The sequence below is a fragment of the Schistocerca gregaria genome, chromosome X (genome assembly GCF_023897955.1).
Source record: "Schistocerca gregaria isolate iqSchGreg1 chromosome X, iqSchGreg1.2, whole genome shotgun sequence".
NCBI lineage: Eukaryota > Metazoa > Arthropoda > Insecta > Orthoptera > Acrididae > Schistocerca > Schistocerca gregaria.
In genome coordinates, this window is record NC_064931.1 from 177,301,615 (window position 1) to 177,326,592 (window position 24,978).

The 24,978-nt window shown below is 42.1% G+C and overlaps 1 protein-coding gene across 6 annotated transcripts in view; it reads right to left on the reverse strand.

Annotated features, from left to right (window-relative positions):
- LOC126298847 (nuclear factor 1 X-type) overlaps window positions 1–24,978 on the reverse strand; it is a 1,745,828-nt gene that overhangs the window by 1,392,889 nt on the left and 327,961 nt on the right. For all 6 annotated transcript variants that reach the window (XM_049990351.1, XM_049990348.1, XM_049990347.1 and 3 more), the window contains exon 3: window positions 19,668–19,776. The gene's annotated coding sequence lies outside the window, so the exon portion shown is untranslated. The remainder of the gene's footprint in view (window positions 1–19,667; window positions 19,777–24,978) is intronic.

The window sequence follows — 24,978 nt, forward strand, 5'->3', positions numbered from 1 at the left end:
GAAACGTTTGGTCCGTGTGTGGGGATAATGCCATTTCACAGAGCACGGCAAAAAATAGTTTTGTGGTTTTAAGGAGGACCGTTTTGACGTTAGTAAATCTCCACGATCGGAAGACCTTCGGGGTTTGATGAAGATCGTTTAAACTCATTACTCCACAATTATCCACGTCAGTGTACTCGAGAACTGACAAATTTGGTGAACTGTGATGATTTCACCGACGTGGAACATTTTCATACAATGGTAACAGTTCAAAAATCGGATGTATGAGTACCGTAGGCTCTAAGCCAAAATAGCAAAAATTTGCGGATGGCCATATGTGCATCTCTGCTAGTTTTCTCGTCAAAAAACCAACCATTCCTATCCTGTAACGTTACTGGTGACGATAAATGGTGTTTTTAAGTTAAGACAGTGAAAACAAAGGAATGGTTGAGCCTAAACAAGGCGGCGACTTCCCATACAAAGAGCTGCGCGCACCCTCAAAGGATAGTGTCATGCATCTGGTGGAACAGCGATGTTGTGGTGTACTACGAATTGCGCCCTCGAGGTGTAACCATCACTGCTGGCATTTATTATAAACAACTGAAACGTCTTTCAGACGCAAACCTAGAACAACGACCAGGAAGACTGCGTGAAGCGGCCGGCCGTGGTGGCCAAGCGGTTCTAGGCGCTTCAGCCTGGAACCGCGCGACCGCTTCGGTAACAGGTTTGAATCTTCCCTCGGGCATGGATGTGTGTGAAGTTCTTAGGTTAGTTAGGTGAAGCGTGAAGCGATGCTACTCTACGATAACACTCGCCCGCATTCTGCCATACTAACAGAAAACACTGTACTGGAGTTGAATTGGGAAGTCATTCCGCACCCACCATATTCAACTCATCTTGCGCCCTTAGATTTTCACCCTTTCCACTCTCTATCGAACAATCTTCAAGGAACTTCCTTTCCGGAGTAAAATACGCTCCGAACATAACTCGACGAGTTCTTCGGTTCAAAACCACGTGATTTCTACAGTCGTGGAATAGAAAAGTTGCCTCAGCGTTGGTATAATTGTAAATAGTGAAGGAGAATATATTACTGATGACTAAAATCTCTACTATGTGCATCTCTTGTGTTTATTAAACTTATGGAAAAACGCTACGAATTTATGCACCAACGTCTTATTTGAGTGTCAGTAGAACAGACTGAACCTGGCTCGAAGCGAGTTGCTTAAACACTTTTATTTTCATATTCGGTTAAATTTATTTTCTTTTCACTATGGCTACTGCTACCCGTTGCACTCATAAAGTTAGTGTTAACTACTCGTTATTTTTCTTGAATCCTCTTGTAATCAACTCGCGTTCCTAAATTTGATGTATGGGTCAAAACTTTGTACAAGAGAGGGTATAGTATTTTTTTCTTCCAATCAGGAGATATTCGGATTTGCCTGCAGTATTAATCCAAATTTAAATCGAGAAGTACACTCACACACCTGCAATCAGTAAAGAGAAGGCTCTTACGACATTAAAGCCTAGAGCCGGCCGAAGTGGCCGAGCTGTTCTAGGCGCTACAGTCTGGAACCGCGAGACCGCTACGGTCACAGGCTCGAATCTTGCCTCGGGCATGGATGTGTGTGATCTCCTTAGATTAGTTAGGTTTAAGTAGTTCTAAGTTCTAGGGGACTGATGACCTCAGCAGTTAAATCCCATAGTGCTCAGAGCCTTTTTTTTTTTTTTTTTTTGCCTGTAAGATAAATGGAAAATTATACTTCGATTGAAATGACTTTATCGTGGTAAAGGCCTGGAATTTTCTAATTGCCCTCTGATTCGTGTATATAGGAATAGCGCTCCCTTTCGTTAGCAAATAAGCCTAAGACTAGGTACAATAAGCGCTACACCAGGTAGACGGTACTATGTTTCTCTGAATAAAATTATTATTTAAAATTTTATCCAATGTACCGCAGCATTACGTCGAGCTTATTTATTTATTAATTGAGTCTCGCGAATTATTTATCTTTTACTAAGAACGCATTCCAACGTTGTGTGACTTCCGTTGGCCTTCAATAAGATAAATTCCATTCAGAGTCTACACTTGGATCCACGGTGACCTCCCAAGTACCAGAAGCACTTCTAATTCTCGAGCGGGTGAAGAGGAGAAAGGGCTAAAATTACGAGTAATATGTGTGTTTGTGGCAAAACGTCTGAAGCTGCTGAGAGATCTCGAAAGTACTGCTTTACTAGCTGAGTGCTGCGGTGTAATTCGCGTGACTCACTTTGCGCTAATGGCTGCCACTTAGGTCGTCGATTGCTAAATACAGCACTCGTTTAAACTAGCGCAGACAGATTCACTTAAGACACACATTGCGCCAGTAATACCCAAGAATGGTTTACTTATACACATACGACTTCTCTCATTATGAAGTAGGACATAATTAAAAAACATAGGAAATGTGGGTTTAACCTAGAATATAATTAGAGTTCATACAAAAAAAACTGTTATCTGGTACACAGAACGTTATGCTTCGTTTAGGAAGACAGATTACTGATTAACGAGCATTCATGTGTAGTTTCCTTCATAAGAAAAGTTGATTCATCTGTTGCTGCAATTACTCTCCAGTGGTAAACTTAACACTGTGCCTAAAATTTAACGTTGTCGAATTATTGGGAACCTCATTAATGATTCCCTTCACATTATTTTTTTTAAATTGAAGCCGATAGATCTGCAATGTTAACAAAAAGGTGACGTATTTAAGTGCCTAGGGCTCAAGGTTATTAAAGAGTTGTCATGCGGTATCGATGTATTGCTTCAGGAAAACGCTGCGACTTCATACAATGTGCAAACTCGATGTTGTCTACCCTCAAAGACATGCTGGAATAGCACAGGAAGCAGCCTCCCTTGTAACCACCCCTCCACAGATATCATGGCTTTTTCAAATGGCTCTGAGTACTATGGGACTTAACATCTGAGGTCATGAGTCCCCAAGAACTTAGAACTACTTAAACCTAACTAACCTAAGGACATCACACACATCCATTCCCGAGACAGGATTCGAACCTGCGACCGTAGCGGTCGCGCGGTTCCAGACTGAAGCGCCTAGAACCGCTCGGCCACACGACCGGCACAGATATCATGTCCATAGGCTGTTCTATAATGTTTCCGATATAGGACGATATTAGTCTCGATACCCGTTGCAAAGACGGTCAGAGCGTCGGTTTTGTTTTTTAAGATGTATGCAGTATTAAAAATGACGCATCCTAAAGCCGAGAATGACTTCAGTCAAAGTAAACGCATATGATATTGTGTCGGTGCGAAATCAGGGCCACTGTCTTCTATTCATAGTATTGCTTTTCACCATAAACGGAAAGTTTTGAAGCTCGCATACAAGCATCAAAAAAGCGTCATTGAAATCACTTAAATGGATGTTGTATAAGACGGAAGCTGAAATTTCTCGGTCTGGCACAAAGATTATATTGAATTCAAGATAAAACTAAACTAAACTAAACTCCGTTCGAAGAGGTCACGGAAAAACCAACGGCACTGACCTACCACCGTATCATATTCAACCTATAGGCGTCACTGGATACGGGTATGGAGGCGCGAGTAGTCAGCACCCCGCTCTCCGGGCCGTTGTCAGTTTCCGCTACTTCTTAACCAAGTAGCTCCTCTATTTGCATCACAAGAACTGAGCGCACTCCGCTTACCAACAAAGCTCGGCAGACCGGAGATGTCAGTCTTGTGCAAATTTAATTTGTGGAATAGTTATGTAGGAAAGCTTTTTATGGAAGCTATGTTGTACATGGGTCGTACAAACAGATGAACTGAAATACCATGTATCAAATTGCTTTCTTTTGAACGGCTAATTTCGAACAAAAGCTCATACAGGTGATGAAGGCTGATGTGGAGTCTGCTTCTTTATTTGCAACAGATAAAAACGTGTGGATGAATACAAACGAGAAAGAATTCTACATACATAATTGACTATAAGGAATTTCTGTGCAAGATGGACGCTTGGAAAAAAGAAAATCCGTAAACGAATTCAGTAATTTTTGGCTTCTTTAAAAATATCCAACTGACTCCGTGTGTCATTTTACTACCATAAATGAGGTGTGGGACCGCCACTTAATGCTAGAAACGAACAACACTTACATCAATGAGTGTAACATGGTAGCCGTGCACCAAATGAAGTTCTTCAACTGTCAGGAAGGTTATGGGATACCAGAACTTATTGATTATCTTCAAATTGTAAAACAATAACTGGCCAATAAGTTGCACGTCTTTTGGAGTAACTAGATGAAAGAATAGTGGAAAAAACTGGCTTAAAAAGAAATAAATTGTTTTAGAAACGGATACTGCACCTATGCACATAGGTGTTCCAGCAAGAAGAAGACTTCGAAATCTGTAGTACAGATATTATTAGAACTTAATGTGGTATCCCTTTTATACCCATCTAATCCTTTATTTAAAGGAATTTGTTGCTCCAAAAAGTTTTGTCTCAGATGGAGAGATTATAAAAATCGTAGATGGGTATCTCCCAGGCTTTTCATCCTCGCAGCTCACCAACGGAATCTGCACGCTGGAAAACCGTCAGGGCTACAACAAAAATAAGAGTTTTACCTAATAATTGCAGCCTTTCATTGGTGGGACGAGAAATTTTCAGCTTTGCCTTCTGGTAGTGGAAGGGGGCTGCTGCGCATATAGAATATCTTGCCATCTGATAAGAAATATACACGCTACGGTCGCAGGTTTGAATCCTGCCTCGGGCATGGATGTGTGTGATGTCCTTAGGTTACTTAGGTTTAATTAGTTCTAAGTTCTAGGCGGCTGATGACCTCAGAAGTTAAGTCGCATAGTGCTCAGAGCCATTTGAACCATTTGAAATATACAAAAATACTAATAAATGGAAGTGACAGAAAACATCCAACGAAGAGCAACGCCTTTAGTCGTTGGTCCGTTTAGTCGTCGCGAGACCGTTACAGACATGCTCACGCTACATGAGAGGCGTTGAGCATCAGGGAAAGGTTCAAATGGCTTTGGGCACTATGGGACTTAACATCTGAGGTCATCAGTCCCCTAGAACTTAGAACTACTTAAACCTGTCTAACCTAAGGACATCACGCACATCCATGCCCAAGGCAGGATTCGAACCCGCGACCGTAGCGATCGCACGGTTCCAGACTGAAGCGTCTAGAACCGCTCGGCCACTGCGGCCGCCTCAGGGAGAGGCTTACTATTGAAAGCTGGAGGGAGTGCTTTCCGGGAAGAGTCGGAAAATATATGACTTTCTCCCACAAACGTATCGCGAAATGACCATGACGAGATAATTCGAGCAATTAGAGGTTTACCGACAGTCATTCTTCCCACCGGCCATTCGCAAACGGAACGGGGAAGCAGGGAGCACTTAAAGGTACCAGAAGTACCCATCGTCAGATGTCTGGTGGAGTAGAACTGTAGATGTAGATATTGTTGGTATTGTAGTCCATCGTTCAAATAATTTCTTCTACTCGTGAAAATATTTTCTGCATCTCTCTGTCAAATGAGATTACTCCAATCTTTCTAATTAACATTTTTATTATGATCTACTGCTGTTGCTACATATCACTTGATACAGCAGACTAGTTGAGTAAAAAGGTGAGTATCTTGACAAAAAGATATTCCGAGTATAGGTAAGTTAAAACTCGTCACACTCCTTATATTCGTCCTAGGACACACACATAGCATATGAAAATACGAGTTGTCGAGTGCTATGGTTCAAATGGTTCAAATGGCTCTGAGCACTATGGGACTTAACATCTGTGGTCATCAGTCCCCTAGAACTTAGAACTATTTAAACCTAACTAACCTAAGGACATCACACACATCCATGCCCTAGGCAGGATTCGAACCTGCGACCGTAGTAGTCGCGCGGTTGAGCGCTATGAAGAGCTGCAAAATAGATACCTCATGGCTTTGACAATAGAAAACAGGAGTTATTTTCATGTACAGTAATAAATAATATACCAGCGAAGACAGCCCAGAAAATGCTAATTCATATGCGGGTGAAAATAAATTACTGTCTTGGACATATCGGAACTACCATACTAGTTGAGGAAAAGAAATACAGTGTGCGAAGACAGACTGATATTTTCTCTATGCTTCCCTATAAATGTGTACGCGGGGTACAGGAAATAAAAGACGTCAAAAAGACTCTGATTTTTCAGTGCATGCCCAGTTAACCTCCAGGTGATCAAAAAGTCAGAAGAAATTTGAAAACTTAATAAACCTCGGAATAATGTAGATATAGAGGTAAAAACTGACACACATGCTTGGAATGACATGGGGTTTTATTAGAACCAAAAAAAAAATTCACAAAATGTCCGACAGATGGTGTCGTCTGGTGATGATCGTGTGCTCAGCCGCCACTTTCGTCATGCTTGGCCTCCCAGGTCTCCAGACCTCAGTCCGTGCGATTATTGGTTTTGAAGTTACCTGAAGTCGCAAGTGTATCGTGATCGACCGACATCTCTAGGGATGCTGAAAGACAACAGCCGACGCCAATGCCTAACCATAACTCCGGACATGCTTTAAAATGCTGTTCACAACATTATTCCTCGACTACAGCTATTGTTGAGGAATAATGGTGGACATATTGAACATTTCCTGTAAAGAACATCATCTTTGCTTTGTCTTACTTTGTTATGCTAATTATTGCTATTCTGATCAGATGAAGCGCCATCTGTCGGACATTTTTTGAACTTTGTATTTTTTTTGGTTCTAATAATAAAACCCCATGTCATTGCAAGCATGTGTGACAATTTGTACCTCTCTATCTACATTATTCCGTGATTTATTCAGTTTTCAAATTTATACTGACTTTTTGATCACCCGGTATATCCCAGATGTGGAATTATTACAGATCTGCAAGATACCTGTCTATGGCTGCCATAAGCTCTTCATTACGCTGGAAACAAATTTCAGTCACTAATTTAAATGTGGGAATAATCAGAAGCCTCAAGGCACCAAATCTGTTGAACAGGGAATATGTTCCGATGATAACTTGCTTCAAACGTCTGAATTTTTGTGTTGTCGAACTCCGTTGTGGGCAGGTGAGTTCCCTCATAATTCTCCCTTGCGGATAGGTCTCTTCTCATGAAGTACCTGATTAATTTAATTACAAAAACTTTGTGGTAGTCGGCATCTGTGGTTATATCTTTTACGAGGTCAACAGTAAAAGACACCACTCTGCCTCCCGAAAAATACTGACCATAACATTTCCAGCAAATCAAATTAACTTTGCCTTCTTCATGCAGAAACAGTGGCTTTCACCGATCATTTAGACTGCTGTACCCTTTCTGGGGTGAATCGATGGTACCACGTTCCACTTAGAGTAATACACTGAAGCACCGAAGAAACTGGTATAGGCATGCGTATTCAAATACAGAGATATATAAACATGCAGAATATTGCGCTGCGGTCAGCAAAGCCTATATAAGACAGCAAGTGTCTGGCGCTATTGTTAGATCGGTTATTGCTGCTACAATGGCAGGTTATCAAGATTTAATTGAGTTTGAACGTAGTGTAACAGTCGGCGCACGAGCGATGGGACACAGCATCTCCGTGGTAGCGATGGAGTGGGGATTTTCCTGTAAGACCATTTCACGAGTGTACCGCGAATATCAGGAAACGGTAAAACATCAAATCTCCGACATCACAGGAAAAAGATACTGAAAGAACGGGACCAACGACGAATGAAGAGAATTGCTCAAGGTGACATAAGTGCAACCTTTCCGAAAATTGCTGCAGATTTCAAAGCTGGGTCATCAACAAGTGTCAGTGCGCGAATCGTTGAACGAAACATCATCGATATGGGATTTCGTAGCTGAAGGCTCACTCGTGTACCCTTGATGACTGCACGACACAAAGCTTTACGATTCTCCTGGACCTGTCAACACCAACACTGGACTGCTGATGACTGGAAATATGTTGCCTGGTCAGTCGAGTCTCAATTCAAATCGTATCGAGCGGATGGACGTGTACGGGTATGGAGACATCATGAATCCATGGACCCTGCATGTCAGCAGGGGACTTTTCAAGCTGGTGTGCATTTAGAATGATATGGGACTCCTGATATGTCTATATATGAATCTGACAGGTGAAACATACGTAAGCATCATATCTGATCATCTGCATCCATTCATGTCTTGCAGGAGAGCTTCTGCGAAGTTTGGAAGGTAGGAGACGAGGTACTGGTAGAAGTGAAGCTGCGAGGACGGGGCGTGAGTCGTGGTTGGGTAGCTCAGATGGTAGAGCACTTGCCCGCGAAAGGCAAAGGTCCCGAGTTCGAGTCTCGGTCCGGCACACAGTTTCAATCTGCCAGGAAGTTTCATACAGGTCCATACTATGATACATATCTGAGTTCCTAAAGTTGGCGAGGCAGTGGCGCAATACTGGTGGCAAGAACGTGCCGGCCATCTGGTCTCACACTCTTGATGTTGAATGCTGTTTATAAAGTCTTCTTGGCGACGTGTTATCCTCGTTTTAGAGCCATTCCATAATACCAAGAGCACCATACGTCATACGAGGCAATTTCAATATAAATTGACTTTCAACGGCCTCACTTGGCCCCTCGATATTAACCGTACAACGGCTAGCCATTGAGTGCGTAGCGTGCTCACCCCGTAGCTGCCGAGATCGACCACCAAATCCACCTTTAACGCGCACCAAACCACTTCTGTAGCGGAGGGGGTTCCCTACACCTTTTATATTATACACACTTCATAGTCACATACACGTAATTGCACAGTATAAACTAATTACATTCGATATTGGTGTTGGCCGCAGTGGTCTCGCGGTTCCAGGCGCGCAGTCCGGAACCGTGCGACTGCTACGGTCGCATGGATGTGTGTGACGTCCTTAGGTTAGTTAGGTTTAAGTAGTTCTAGGGGACTGATGACCACAGCAGTTGAGTCCCATAGTGCTCAGAGCCATTTGAACCATTTTTTTTTTTTTCATATTGGTGTTACACTGTATTCCTCACTACATTCTGTCCAATATCACCTCTAATGTCAGTCAGCGAGCATTTGACTTTCTCAAAAGCTTCTAACGCTTTCTGCAAAGGCAGCCCGACAAATTCAAATTCTATAATGCTAATAGTAAAGAGTCCCAAGTGCCTATATACGTACGTCAGAGCATTTTCGATTTTAGGTTCAGTGAAACCATTTTGTGCCTCTCGTACTACTAAAACTGAAGATTCTGTCAGACACGAATCAAACACGAATATCACGGATTGAAAATGTTCATTATAAAAACCAGTGACTTCAGTCGATGTATGCCACATCTTTAGGACGGACTCAGCTATCAACACTAGCTTCAGCAGCAGTTCCATACTTTGAGAGGTGCTAGTGTGGTCCAAAACAAGACAAAAATGTCCAGTAAACATGGGGCCTAAAATTCATACCTTAAGAGTTATGAGCACTTGTCCGTCTTCGCTTGTGTGAAACTCATCTTCTCCACAGCAAGCTAATTGCTATTACGAACGAGCTAAGAGTGCAGTAAACAAATGACACATTTCTCTCTTATTGCCTATGGAGTCAGTGCAGCAAACAGCAGTTAGTGTCGTACTGTAAACCGTATTCACAGTTCTGAGCAAGTGCAGAGCGTACGTTATTTCTATGTGTTTACATAAGTTTGTGAAATGCTTCCCATTGCAGATTTATCTTTCCACCTCGCAGGGAGCCTATTATTCCACGGAAATGATATACATGATCAGATTAGATTAGGATGTCATTCTGTCGTTTCCCGTGTGGAATAATAGGTTTCCATAATCCTGGTAAGCGCAAGGATAAAACTACAATGTAAAAGCGTCTCACAAACCTATCGAAACACAAACTGGATCCACTGGAACTAATGTATGTGCTGTAAACACCCAGAACTGTGAATACAGTGTATCATAACAGCGCTAAGAGGTGTTTACTGCATTCTGTATATCGTTCATAATAGAAAATATCATGCAGCAGAGTTGCAAAAATTCTCAAAGCTCTTAAGGTATGCATTTTAGGTGTTTACCGGACATTTTTGTCTTGTTTTCGTCCGTGCTGCCACCTCTCAAAATATGGAATACTTTTTAACACCCTATATAGTAAGATACCCCATAAGGGGCTTTGAAAAACATTTTCTTGGCGTCTGAAATCATTTTATTTACATTGGGGGTAGCTGCCGCACACCTATATGGTGATACGTTGCAGTGCTTGGGACAGACAGGTGAGGTAAATTCAATGCGGACAAAATACACATGTGTCATTGCCACCTTCAGCCAACAGGCCCGAGCATTCGAATACATAACAACTTTTTCGCCTTGAATTACCTCAGGCCACACCACTGGGATACTGTAATTCACAAAGCGAGCTACCGCTCAATGATTTGTGCGTTCAAACACTTCGCGAACGGCTTTGAAGTCTGTTCTGCATCAAGTTTTCCAACAATGAGATTGCCAATGAAATGTCCTCATACGTCCGTTGCTTCGTCAATGGCTGTTCAATTGTGGTGGTTATTTATATAGCATTGCACTCATTTCAGAGCCTCCTGGTAGCAAAAATCTAAATAACTTTTCCTTAATGTTCATTCATAAGGAATCCGTTGCCAATAATACTTTTGTAGAAATGAGCGATATTCAGGCTCCTACGTTTGTCCCACGGAATGTTCACAGCAGCAATAGCGTAGAACATATAATGGAAAAATTCATTTATACAGTTTGGAGCGTTTTCCATCTGCAACAATAACATTTGCTACACGATTGATCTGTTTAGTTTTTTGTGTTCGCATGAATAACTATATGTTGCTGAAGTTGAGAATTCATACAGCACCCGATCTGTATATTGCACTCGCGACGTAGGACAATCTCTCCATCAGTAGTGAAGTCGTCGACCATCGAAACCCTAGGTGATGATTCTGATGCGACAGGGAGAATCACTGACATACACGGCGTGAACTTTAAAGACGTACTATTTCGCAAACTTTTCATGGCGCATGCACTCCCTCATTCTCAGTCGGTAGAAGTCGCTAGTAGATAGAAAACTTCGGGCCGCCTCTTTTGTTTTCCGCACTGTCAGTCTCGACAGCACACAAAGAGCAATGCTACACACATTAATGGTTTTTAGAATGCTGCACCCAGTATGGTCATTGCATCTGCTTTGATGTTGAGAACTAAAATTCTGAACTTCTGAAACTCCTATATTTAACCAGAAAATTCAAAGTGCAAATAACCGCGTTTGATTGCGCCAAAACGTGATTTTGAGAGGTACGTCATTTCCTGTGTACAGCTTTTATGGTAGGTAGGAATCGGATATTTGTTTAAGGGAATTGCCTCCTGAAGATGGAAAACATGAAGTGGAGTAAAAAAATACGCTATGTAATTTTATGTAGCATGCACTTAAAATATGTAAAAACATATATTTAGAGTGAAATATACATAAATATGTAACGATAAAATAAAATATATAAACGCTGGCAACTTAATTCGTAAAAGTTTACTCTTATCAAGAGAGCAGAAAAAATAGTTCAAATGGCACTGATCACTATGGGACTTAACATCTGAGGTCATCAGTCCCCTAGAACTTAGAACTACTTAAACCTAACTAACCTAAGGACATCACGCACATCCATGCCTGAGGCAGGATTCGAACCTGCGACCGTAGAGGTCGCGCGGTTCCAGACTGAAGCGCCTAGAACCGCTCGGCCACACTGGCCGGCCAAGTCAGCAGAAGTAAAGGATAAAAATATGTACTTACGTAACGCAATAAGCTACGAATGTCTGTTTATCTTTATTTTGTAGATTTCTTCATAGAGGATACACGGATCGAAATAAGAACGTGCTTTACACATATTGTTTACAGGAACGTTACTACCCCAAAAAAGCAAACATCGTACGAACTTGGTCACTTGCCTTGCGTTCACTGTTGTTATATTGCTCTGCTGCTTCAATTGCCTGTTGCAACAAACGGCTGCAAACGAAAATTGCAGTCTGTAACTTAGCTGCATATTTGGTTTCCTTGCTTGCTTTACTTCCCTGTGCGTCTCCTTTATATCTTCCGTCCAAAATGTTCCGAGACTTATTTTATTCCTGCCGTATAAGCGACGTCAGCCCAGTAACCACGGTAGCAGTTTGAACTAACAACTGTAAACAGTAAATGTGCATTCAGGCAGTCAGTTATGAGCAAGCAACGTTAGGTAGTTGACGTGCAGCAGCAGTGTTCCAACGTTATTGTGTCACAAATCGCAGCGGAGAAACGAACTCAGTTTCTCTAAATCAAGTGTTCAAGACATTCACTAGAATGTTGTTAAGAAGACGAAAGTGCTTGCAAAGTTTGACTGGTACACCTTTACTCCTAAAGAAGAATGATGATGAGTGGACCCTTGCCGTGATTTAATGGAAAATTAAAAACGCGGACAATACTTTTCTGTAAAAATCATCAAAACAAGGCTTGGTGTTGTCGACAAAGTGCAGAACGGGTCTCTGATGATTCGCCAAAACTAGTAAGGTGAGAATGTGACCGGCGGGTTGAAGAGCATCCTAAAGAACAGTTTCACATGGGTGTACGAACGTTCTGTGCGTTGTACTCGAGTGGGTTGGAACTGCTTAGAAAACTTGAAGTATGAGAACTACTTTTCTCTATTTTGTAATAATCCGTTCTCGAAGCTGTTTGTGCTGACAAAGTGTTTTGTACAATAGAATTTCTGGAGACAGCAGCAAGAGTGAACAGTGAGAAACCTATCAATAACCTGTAAATACAACTCAGTATTTTACGAAGATATCTGCCTTTCTGTGTGACATGTTTTTACCGAGATAGGATAAATCCCTCACTATAAATCTTCCAACAAGACAGCCATAACATCATTGGCTGACAACGTTCGTACCGAATCCCGTGGCCGACCCCAGCGGACCGTCACGAACATCCGCTGTATTCTTCGTCCCCAGACAACGGCTTTCAATGGGATTAGATTCAGATCCTTTTTGGTGCAATTAAATCTCAATGCACTGTAACCGATGCTGGCCGCTGACCGTATCCACAGTACGAGAAAATATATGACAAGGAAATAAGAAGTCTGAACGACTAGTAACAGCTTCCATAAAACACGAGTGGGCACGTGACACTGTAAGAAAAGCATGTCAGTGGAACAGAGACGAAAGGTGAATCGTTCTAGTGACGATATGCGCCACAACTGGGGAAATCCATGGACATAAGTGTCTTTGAGAGAGGGCAAATTGTTATGGCCCAGTGACTGGTAACAAGCATCTCGAAAGCGGCGAAGCTGATGGGATGTTTATGCGCTGCTGTCGTATGCGTCTATGGAAAGTGGTTAAAGGCCGATGACGTCACGAGTAGGCGACAAGGTGTTGGACATCCACGACTCGTCATAAAACGTGGAGGTCGGAAGCTTTCCCCCTCTGTAAAGCAGGATTGGCGGTGATGTGTGGCAGATTTGATGACAGAGTACTTTGCTGGTAAAGACACGTGTTTTTCGAAGCACACAGTTCAGCGCTCATTGTTGAACATGAGGCTTAACAGCAGACGAACCCTACGTGTTCCCATGTTAACCTAATGACAGAGTCAATTACGATTGTAACGAGCCCAGAATCATCGAGATTGCATCGTGGATCAATGGAGAAGTGTCACCTGCTCAGATGAATCACATTTCTTCGTACATCAGGTCGATGATCCTGTGTGGAGGCACCTTCATTCAGCTGAACGGCTGCTCGAAATATGCACTGCGCCACGGACTCACGCATCTGGGGACAGTATTACGCTATGGAGGACATTTACCTGGGCTTTCGTGAAACCTGTTGTAACTGAAGTCACTATGAGAGCTGTGGACTACGTGATCCTTATTGTGGGCCGGCCGGTGTGGCCGAGCGGTTCGAGGCGCTTCAGTCTGGCGTTTCTTCGTGAAACCAGCCACGAGGGTTCGGGTATGTAGGTTGAAAGCCAAAATGATACTTGTACAGTACTCTTTATCCTACTGCAAAATTCCAATATTCACTTAATACAATAACATGAGTCATAGCTCCTAAAAATACACTCCTGGAAATGGAAAAAAGAACACATTGACACCGGTGTGTCAGACCCACCATACTTGCTTGCTCCGGACACTGCGAGAGGGCTGTACAAGCAATGATCACACGCACGGCACAGCGGACACACCAGGAACCGCGGTGGTGGCCGTCGAATGGCGCTAGCTGCGCAGCATTTGTGCACCGCCGCCGTCAGTGTCAGCCAGTTTGCCGTGGCATACGGAGCTCCATCGCAGTCTTTAACACTGGCAGCATGCCGCGACAGCGTGGACGTGAACCGTATGTGCAGTTGACGGACTTTGAGCGAGGGCGTATAGTGGGCATGCGGGAGGCCGGGTGGACGTACCGCCGAATTGCTCAACACGTGGGGCGTGAGGTCTCCACAGTACATCGATGTTGTCGCCAGTGGTCGGCGGAAGGTGCAAGTGCCCGTCGACCTGGGACCGGACCGAAGCGACGCACGGATGCACGCCAAGACCGTAGGATGCTACGCAGTGCCGTAGGGGACCGCACCGCCACTTCCCAGCAAATTAGGGACACTGTTGCTCCTGGGGTATCGGCGAGGACCATTCGCAACCGTCTCCATGAAGCTGGGCTACGGTCCCGCACACCGTTAGGCCGTCTTCCGCTCACGCCCCAACATCGTGCAGCCCGCCTCCAGTGGTGTCGCGACAGGCGTGAATGGAGGGACGAATGGGGACATGTCGTCTTGAGCGATGAGAGTCGCTTCTGCCTTGGTGCCATTGATGGTCGTATGCGTGTTTGGCGCCGTGCAGGTGAGCGCCACAATCAGGACTGCATACGACCGAGGCACACAGGGCCAACACTCGGCATCATGGTGTGGGGAGCGATCTCCTACACTGGCCGTACACCTCTGGTGATCGTCGAGGGGACACTGAATAGTGCACGGTACATCCAAACCGTCATCGAACCCATCGTTCTACCATTCCTAGACCGGCAAGGGAACTAGCTGTTCCAACAGGACAATGCACGTCCGCATGTATCCCGTGCCACCCAACGTGCTCTAGAAGGTGTAAGTCAACTACCCTGGCCAGCAAGATCTCCGGATCTGTCCCCCATTGAGCATGTTTGGGACTGGATGAAGCGTCGTCTCACGCGGTCTGCACGTCCAGCACGAACGCTGGTCCAACTGAGGCGCCAGGTGGAAATGGCATGGCAAGCCGTTCCACAGGACTACATCCAGCATCTCTACGATCGTCTCCATGGGAGAATAGCAGCCTGCATTGCTGCGAAAGGTGGATATACACTGTACTAGTGCCGACATTGTGCATGCTCTGTTGCCTGTGTCTATGTGCCTGTGGTTCTGTCAGTGTGATCATGTGATGTATCTGACCCCAGGAATGTGTCAATAAAGTTTCCCCTTCCTGGGACAATGAATTCACGGTGCTCTTATTTCAATTTCCAGGAGTGTACGTTAGGCAATCGGGCATGCGACGATCCTTTCATTAACCGTGTCCTACATACAGGTGATTCGTTTGAGTTAATGTAAAAAATGATGATTTTTCCTGTGTTCAATGAATGTACAGCTTAAAAATCATATTTACATGTGTGCATTATTCGTAAATATTGAGTTGATTTCACTTTCTTTCTTTTATTAGCAGCTTAACGATAACGTTCTCATTCTTAAGACATCTTGTTGAATAAACTGAATGTGCATAGGATAAGACCAGCTGTTCCTGTTGCACGGTCTCTGATTCGAATAAATATTGATTCCAGTTACGTATATGAATAGCGACAAAGCGGACATATGTGTGTGTGTTTACCCCTTTATTTTTTCCCGTCCATTACACATTTTCAACGCTCTTAAGATTTCGGACGTCATCTAAGAAAACTGGCCAGCTTGTACAAACTGCTACGATATTAGTAGAAGTTCCTTGTTGTTTTTCACACTCAGAATCTCGTGTAATCCATGGAACTGCGAATATCAGAGTGTACAAATACTGGAAGAAATATTAAATGATTAAGCTCCTACGAGCATTTTTTTACCTGTTATTTCCCTGTCAGAGATTTAAGAAAAGAAAAAATTGTTTTTTACATCTCATTGTATGGCTGCGAGTGGTACAGTATTCCCTGTGGAAAAACTAGTAGAAGCTGACCTCGGGGAAAATCAGTTTGGGTTCCGTAGAAATGTTGGAACACTTGAGGCAATACCGACCCTACGACTTATCATAGAAGCTAGATTAAGGAAAGACAAACCTACTTTTCTAGCATTTGTAGACTTAGAGAAAGCTTTTGGCAATGTTGACTGGAATACTCTCTTTCAAATTCTGAAGGTGGCAGGGGTAAAATACAGGGAGCGAAAGGCTATTTACAATTTGTACAGAAACCAGATGGCAGTTACAAGAGTCGAGGGGTATGAAAGGGAAGTAGTGGCTGGGAATGGAGTCAGACAGGGTTGTAGCCTATCCCCGATGTTATTCAATCTGTATATTGAGCAAGCAGTAAAGGAAACAAAAGAAAAATTCGGAGTAGGAATTAAAATCCATGGAGAATAAATAAAAATTTTGAGGTTCGTCGATGACATTGTAATTCTGTCAGAGACAGCAAAGGACCTGGAAGAGCAGTTGAACGGAATGGACAGTGTCTTGAAAGGAGGATATAAGATGAACATCAACAACGGCAAAACGAGGATAACGGAATGTAGTTGAATTAAGTCGGGTGATGCTGAGGGAATTAGATTGGGAAATGAGACACTTAAAGTGGTAGATGAGGTTTGCTACTTGGGGAGCAAAATAACTGATAATGGTCGATGTGGAGAGTATGTAAAATGTAGACTGGCGATGGCAAGGAAAGCGTTTGTAAAGAAGAGAAATTTGTTAACATCGAGTATAGATTTAACTGTCAGGAAGTGTGGTGTGCGTACTGTAAGACCTTCGGTACACACACCATCAGATTATTTGACTTGTCGCTCTAACGAAGTAGGCGAGTGTCAGCAATATGCCTCGTGGTCTTATCGTGGCGTGTTTATCTTCTGCCGTTAGGTCAGACGATAGAAATGCCACTTGCTCGCTTAGAGTAGCAGATTGACGGTGACCACGTTAAACAGAACTTGATTAATTTTCACACACATTTATTAAAATAATAAGAAGCATAAAAATAACTTGGTTCTGGATGCTATTTGACAGTCTGAAGTTCCTTTGGTCTTGGTACGTTAATCTTATTCTCACATATCTCTGATACTTGACTAAGTGTCTATTCATTTATGTTCATGGCTAAGTACAGGAATATGGCAATATTATTATGCGCATACTGAAACTTGACTAATGCAGACTGACTAATCGGAGGTCTGTACACTCGTTATAATACCTCGCGCGTTCAGGTATCACTGCGCGAGTGTGATCCGCGAGGAGAAAAGGTTCTACGTTAGCACCAATCTCATTGGCTGCGTTACATATTAATACGCGGATCGGCGGAAGCAGAATTTGGTCAGTCTCTATGACAGCGCCATCTCGTAGTGCGGAGACGGACGAGCGCTGCGACTGCGCTGTTGTGCTTAGCGGGGCGCGCTCTAGTGGGAAAGTTGTGTACGCGTTGACTACGCGGAACTATGTACACAACAGGAAGTCGTTTCTGAAAGTATTTGTATGGAGTGGAGCCATATATGGGAGTGAAACATGAACGATAAATAGTTTGGACAAGAAGAGAATAGAACCTTTCGAAATGTGGTGCTACAGAAGAATCCTGCAGATTATATGGGCAGATCACATAACTAACGAAGAGATATTGAACAGACTTGGGCAGAAGATAAGTTTGTAGCTCAACTTGACTAGAAGAGGGGATCGGTTGGTAGAACATGTTTTGAGGCATCAAGGGATCACCAGTTTAGTATTGGAGGGTAGTGTGGAGGGTAAAAATCGCAGAGGGAGACCAAGAGATGAATACACTAAGCAGATTCAGAAGGATGTAGATTGCACTAGGTACTCGGAGATGAAGAAGCTTGAACAGGATAGAGTAGAATGGAGAGCTGCATCAAACCAGTATCTGGATTGAAGACCACAACAACAACAACAACCGCCCTTAGAGCGCCCACTAAATAACCCATCTTCACAATACCAACTGCTGGACTGTATGGAAATGTGGATGAAACGCAGCAACGTTCAATAAGTAATATAACACATTTATTTCTGAAAGCAGGTTGATTTTATTCAGTATTCCAATACACTACCTTATTCCCCACACTTTTGCCTATTTTTCAACATAATCTCCGTTCAATTCGACGGCCTTACGCCGCCTTACTGGGAGAGCCTGTATGCCTGGTCGACATCGGAGGCAACTTCTTGTTGCATCAAAAACCTCCCCATTACTGCTTCCCGCGAAGTACATCGTTCTTTTTGCCAGACAGATGGAAGTTGGAAGGTGCGAGATACGAGCTGTGCAGTGGAAGAGGAAGAACAGTCCAACGAAGTTTTGTGATCTCCCCTCGGGTGCGCGGACTTGTTTGAGGTCTTGCTTGTTATGGAGAAGGAGAAGTTCGTCTGCATTTTTGTGGCGACGAACACTCTGATGTAGCTTCTTCGGTGTCCTAAGAGTAGCACAATACACTGTAGAGTTGATCGTTGCACAGTTAGGGAGGACATCAAACAGAATAACCCCTTCAGAGTCCCAGGAGACAGTCGCCATGACCTCACCGGCTGTTAGGGTGGCTTTGAACTATTCTTCGGAGGAGAGTTGGTGTGGCGTCACTCCGTGGATTGCTGCTTTGCTTCCGGTTCGAAGTGATGAACCCATGTTTCATAGCCTGTGACGATGTTCGACAAAAAAATTATCACAATCAGCCTCGTAACGCGCAAGCAATTCCGCACAGATTGTCCTTCGTTGCTCTTTATGGTCTTCCGTTAAGCGGCGACGAACCCAGCAGACACACACCTTTGAGTTCCCCAACTGGTAGACGATTGTGTCAGCACTACCAACAGAGACGTCCAGTTGTGAAACGACGTGTTTGATTGTGACCCGTCGATCTCCTCGAATGAGAATGTCCAGACGTTTCAAGATTGCAGGAGTCGCAGCTGTGTGCGGCTGACCGGCACGCGGGAGATCAGACAGGTTTGCGCGATCTCGCTGATATGATGACAGACGCCTCGCGGAATGATTCCTGGTGTTTTTATTCTCTACAGGTCTCCGTAGACACTCTGCAAGCGCCTATGAATATCTGCGATGCTCTGGTTTTCCGCCAAAAGGAACTCAATGACAGAATTCTCTGTTTCTAACGTACCTCCGCCATAGATGCCAGTTTGGAGACTATGTCTAGCGCCGCCACCTGTCGGAAGTTCGTGTGAAACTATAGAGGCTGAAGCAAGATTATTCCACGACGTCGCACACCAAATTCCGCTTTTTTCAACTGAAATTGGCCTAGAAAAGACATGTGTTGCATTACTTATTGAACTCCCCTCGTAGATCCTTTGGTAACTTTTCTTGATTTAATCATCAATGAGTGGCATAAACTGGATGTGCCATACCTGAAGAAATTTGTGGAGTCTACTTCTAGCAATTAGCTGGGGCAAAGGGTGAGTCACAAGGTATTCGCGAGATGCCTCCGGTTTGCTTATCATCTTAGTTAACGAGTAAAATAATTCTGTTCACCTGGAGGGGACATATTTAGATCATCGATGAAGAAAGGTATGTTTGACTCACCATGGTGAATGTAGCGTCAGATTTGGCGGCGTGCGGCGTCCAGGGCAAGCCTTGTTCGCGGAGGCGTCCCGGAATTCAGCGCTGACCTCGGTAGTTGCAGACCAATGGCCTGCACGCAAAACGTACATTATATTAGTTGCTCCCTCGCTGCAAAGCTAGGGTATGCTAATAGTTTACTATGAACTCTACATTTATCCTACTACAATGCAGGGCACCTTTGGTGCAACGTTGACATTAATTCGTAACTATAATTTCGGCTCCCTGCCTGTCGCATGTGTTGCGTGCTGGAAATGACTACCTGAGCCCATCTGTTTCTGTCTGAATTTCTTATAATTTATCAGCACACTGTCTGTAAGATACGAATGCGGGCGGGATGATAAGAACTCCGCCCAGTAACAATTAAACGCAACTTTAGTTGTATTCATGCATGTTCAGCACTATCGTAAGGTAAGTGTCAACTTGATCTAGGGAATAGGTCTGTTTACACTACTATTAAAGTAATAGTAATAGTAGTATTAGTAGTAGTAGTATGTCATAAAATGCTGTCCCTTGGACGATTTTTGCTCATGAAAATTCATGCATGGTTGGTGAAAGTTAATAGAGAGTTAATTCTCTCATTTTAAATAGTTTGGAAATGAGTAGATAAATCTAACATCGCTCTACTTATCTTGAAGGTGATGCACGTAAAAACGTTCCAAAACTTCAAATTCAGATGATAATTCGAGAAAGTGCGTCATATGGTTTTGGATAATGAACAGTTGAAGTCAGCAATACAACTGACGCTTCAGAATATCCGAAGAAAGAGTACAGAACATTTTACTTAAAGAATTAATCATAAGAAAGCTTTGTACAAGATGAATGTCGCATGTGTTGATGGCTAACCAAAAATCAAATCGAGAACCAATGTTTGGGCTGTTTTGAAAATAATCCAACAAAAATGTATGCTGATTTGATACTGTAAATAAGTCACTTAACCATAACAGAACAGCAATGAAGGCAAAAGGAACAAGAAAAAAATACGAAATCGGTAAATCGATTTCATCTGCCAGAAAACATGGCCAGTGTTTTCTGCAATCCAAAACCAATTATTCTTTCGGATAAATCACAAACGAAGAACCCGTAATTAGGAATTATTGAGTATATGTATATCATTGATCAGTTATATGTAAAAATAGATTATTTGAGGTTTGAATTGCGCTCCAACAACAGTTTCCAGTACTATCCACTTTGATACAATCAAGAGACAAAACCGCATAATTTGAAGGAAACGTATTTGTAATCATGGTCAACCAGTGTGATTCAGATGTAGCATGAGCTTTCAAATCACTTCAAGTGAATTGTGACGCGGGTCCATCAAAAATGAACATCTCAGAATATCTCCTCTTCATCATCTAACTGAGACCCGCCTATAATGATAGACACCATGACGGAGAGTTTAACCAAACAGCTGATTACTCTTTTACCATATGTTGTCCTACCAGTTTAGAGAAACTGTTGTCCTACCAGTTTAGAGAATACGTCCATCGCTTGTTCCCAAGGTAACATACATACAGTTGCGACTTGATATTTCCTTTTTCACACGATAAAAAAGTTATGAATACTCAGTCGTAAGTTTCGAATTTTTATGGGGTGTTGAACTGACAAATGGTAACAATACGAAAAATGGCTTACATCCCTGAGGGCTTACAAAGACACAACGTTTCATTTATCACAGATCATTTTTGCGGCTGAATGTCCAAATATATATATATATATATACAAGTAGACCTTCCCTTTCCGTGATACGCAAACAAAATTTCAACCATTGATTATTTTAAATTGCTTCTCGTACCGAATTTGCACCGCGGAACGAGTTCTCATGTTTATATCAGTAGCAATGGGATCACATGCAAAACGCTAATGTAGTTATATAAGGAAGACTACATTCATTTTCCAAAGAGTCATTAAGAAAAATTAAAAGAAACATTATCAAGATAAGTAGACAAGTTCTTAGCAATGTTTTAAGTTTCTTATATCCTGCTGCAAAGAGTGAGTCGTAGACGCAAATTTCTTCTCATAAAAGCGAGTGAATCATAGCCTTCATTAAGACCTAAATCGAGGTAAGTGTAAGTCGATGAAGTGAGATAAGAAAGGCATTTTGATCGGGACAACCACAAACGGAGGACAGGCGAATTAAGATCCTTGCCTCTAAGTGTTACCTTGGTCTTCTCAGAGACTTGTAGCTAACGTCCTTCCTTTATACTCATAACTGCAACCACTTGACGGGTTCCAGCGCTAATGTTGGCACCTCACATTTATCAGCAGCACATGCAAAATCTCCATTCGAAACAGCAAATGTTTCAGATTTACTCACCAGTGGTGTTTCAGTCTGCTTTTTTCTGTTAATATATTCTGTTAACTAAACGTCACATAGCGCGAATAATCCCTTACATAACTCGCAGTTCAAAATCTGGGATTGCAATAAGCTCTTAGTTGATTCTTACCAATAACCATTAGCAGTCATCGACTCAGTATTTTGCCGGCCGGGGTGGCCGAGCGGTTAAAAGGCGCTACAGTCTGGAACCGCGCTACCGCTACGGTCGCAGGTTCGAATCCTGCCTCGGGCATGGATGTGTGTGATGTCCTTAGGTTAGTTAGGTTTAAGTAGTTCTAAGTTCTAGGGGACTGATGACCTTAGAAGTCGAGTCCCATAGTGCTCAGAGCCATTTTTTTTACTCAGTATTTTCAACGTTTATCCTTTTGAAAGTGAGCAGAAAGCACTGCTTCAATGTAGCTGTAGATGACGCTAAAATATGCTGAAAAGTTTGGTACCGTAGTCTTCATTCCTTAAGGTTACGTATGTTCCTCGTAAAAGAAATAATGTTTGTACAGCCCCTTTGTTTCCAAATGCGTGACAATGATGCAAGGTTAACAGGAGACTGTGTATGTTTCTATCACGAAGAGACTCATTTTACATATTGTCTTCATTTAAAATCAAACTATAAATTGTTTCGTTTTACGTGCGCGACATGTATAAGCAACAGAAAAATTTTGTCGTCTTAACAACGTTTGTAAAAACTGAGATCAGATGCAAAACGTCAAACTGGAGAGAATTTCCCATCTGTAAAATCCTCTTAAATCATATCACAATGATGCCAGGGGCGTACCTTGCTTGCAGATAATTCATGAATTACGTGCTCGGAAGTCAAACTTATTATTTAAATACAAAACAATTAAATGTAGTACATTTTTAAAAAGGACCAAAAAGTATTAAATGATTTTTCCTAGATCATAAAATGCCTAGCATTTGCACATGATTTGGCAATACTCAGCAGCAACAAAGAAGAAACGCAAGAAGACCTGGAATATTTACATGAAGTCTCTGCTAAAACGGGGTTACAGATACCGTACGAGAAAACACAATATATGGAAAGAAAGAAGAATACACAAGTCATGTACACAAAATACGGATTGATTAACAGAGTGAAAATTTCAAGTATCTTGGAGAATACATACAAATAGGAGGATCATACAAGGCATCCAATACAGAACAAACAGAAACACTATAGAAAGCGTAAAAACTTACATGGACGCTCTACAATAAAAGAGGCATCTCAAGACAGGCGAAACTCAAGCACTACAACACAGCTGTACCACCAGAAGCCCTCTATTCATCAGAAACGACCACAATCGGAGCTTCAGGCATCACATAGACAGAAAAGATAGAACGTAATATCCTTCAAAAAATTTTTGGAGCAGTATGTAGAGATGGTGTATGGATGAAGAGGTCAACCAAAGGACTGTGCGAACATACAGACAGACTAACAGACATAATCAGAAAATGTCGGTTAATATTCTTTGGGCACATACACAGAATGAACAACACCAGAGTCACAAAGAGGATTTTTGATGTAGTCAACAGCTCAATCAAAATAACCAACTGGTTTCATGAAATAGGAGAAGACCTAAAACAAGCAGGAGTCAGTAAAGAAATAATAGATGAACGAGACAAATTCAGGAACAAAATTATGAATACGATATTCTAATAAATGAAAAGCCCCAGTTTGCTTTTGTTGTACAACATTACTTTTATTGTAAACCGGTTTTCGGCTTACAAGGCCATCTTCAGACATATTGTAGAACAAAAGCAAACTGGTGCTTTTCATTTATTATAGTGTTGTTCTACCAAGAACCGACGGAAGATTCTGTTATTAAGAAATTTTAAGTAAAAGAAAGGAAGACACCGGGGAAAATATGGAGAGAACAAAGGAGACGCGAACATAGTCAAAGAATGGAAAAGTTTTGGGAATAGAAAAAGAAGAAGAAAAATTAAAAGGGTAAAATTAAATAATCATGTTATATTCAAGTTCATTCACTGTATTAAGAGCAAAAATGTATAATAATAATTTCTCCTCAATCCATACAGATTCCTAACCTCATACATATATTCATGAAATACATGCTTGTGATTTTTTTAATAGCTATGGTAACACTTGTAAAATTTAAATCGAAAAACGTGGGGTGCATGCAATAGATAATTGATGCATGGATAGTTCACATATGTCACTAACAGTTTTATTGCACTGCAAATGATATGAACTGATGTATAATTTTTCTCCATGACATCTACTCCCTACATTTCTTGCTCACGTTTTTCGCTTTAAATTTTTCAAGTGTTACCATAGCTATTAAAGAAATCACAAGCATGTATTTCATGAATATGTGTATGAGGTTAGGAATCTGTATGGATTGAGGAGAAATTATTATTATACATTTTTGCCCTTAATACAGTGAATGAACTTGAATATAACATGTCATAATTATTAATAATTCACTAACACAAATTTTCAGGACTTTCTGTATGGGGTTAGGAATCTGTATGGGGCTAGGAGAAATTACTTTATACTTTTTGATCCGTTTTAAAAACATGTTATAGTAAGAAGATTTCTTTATTTTCATAGTCTTGTATGTGTGTGAATTTTTTCACTTGAGTTCAGACATTTTGACGAGATTAAACAGAGACATGTGTAAATTTCAGGTTTTTTTCAGTTTCTGTTCACCTGAGCCAACCAACATATTGCTTCCTCCTACGATTGTCTCATAAAAAGACCGTGAAGCGTTAATTAGAGGGATTCTCGTACGGAGAATTACTAGCAATCGTTCTTATCACGAAACATTCGCGACTGGTACTTGAAAGGGGGAGAGAAACACTGGTACACAAAGCACCTATAGCCACACACCAGAAAAGACAACGAGTTAATATTGCATTATCATCCTGTTCTGAGCTATATTGAAAGTTTCAAGTCTCTAACTCATAGGCAAGTTATTTTGG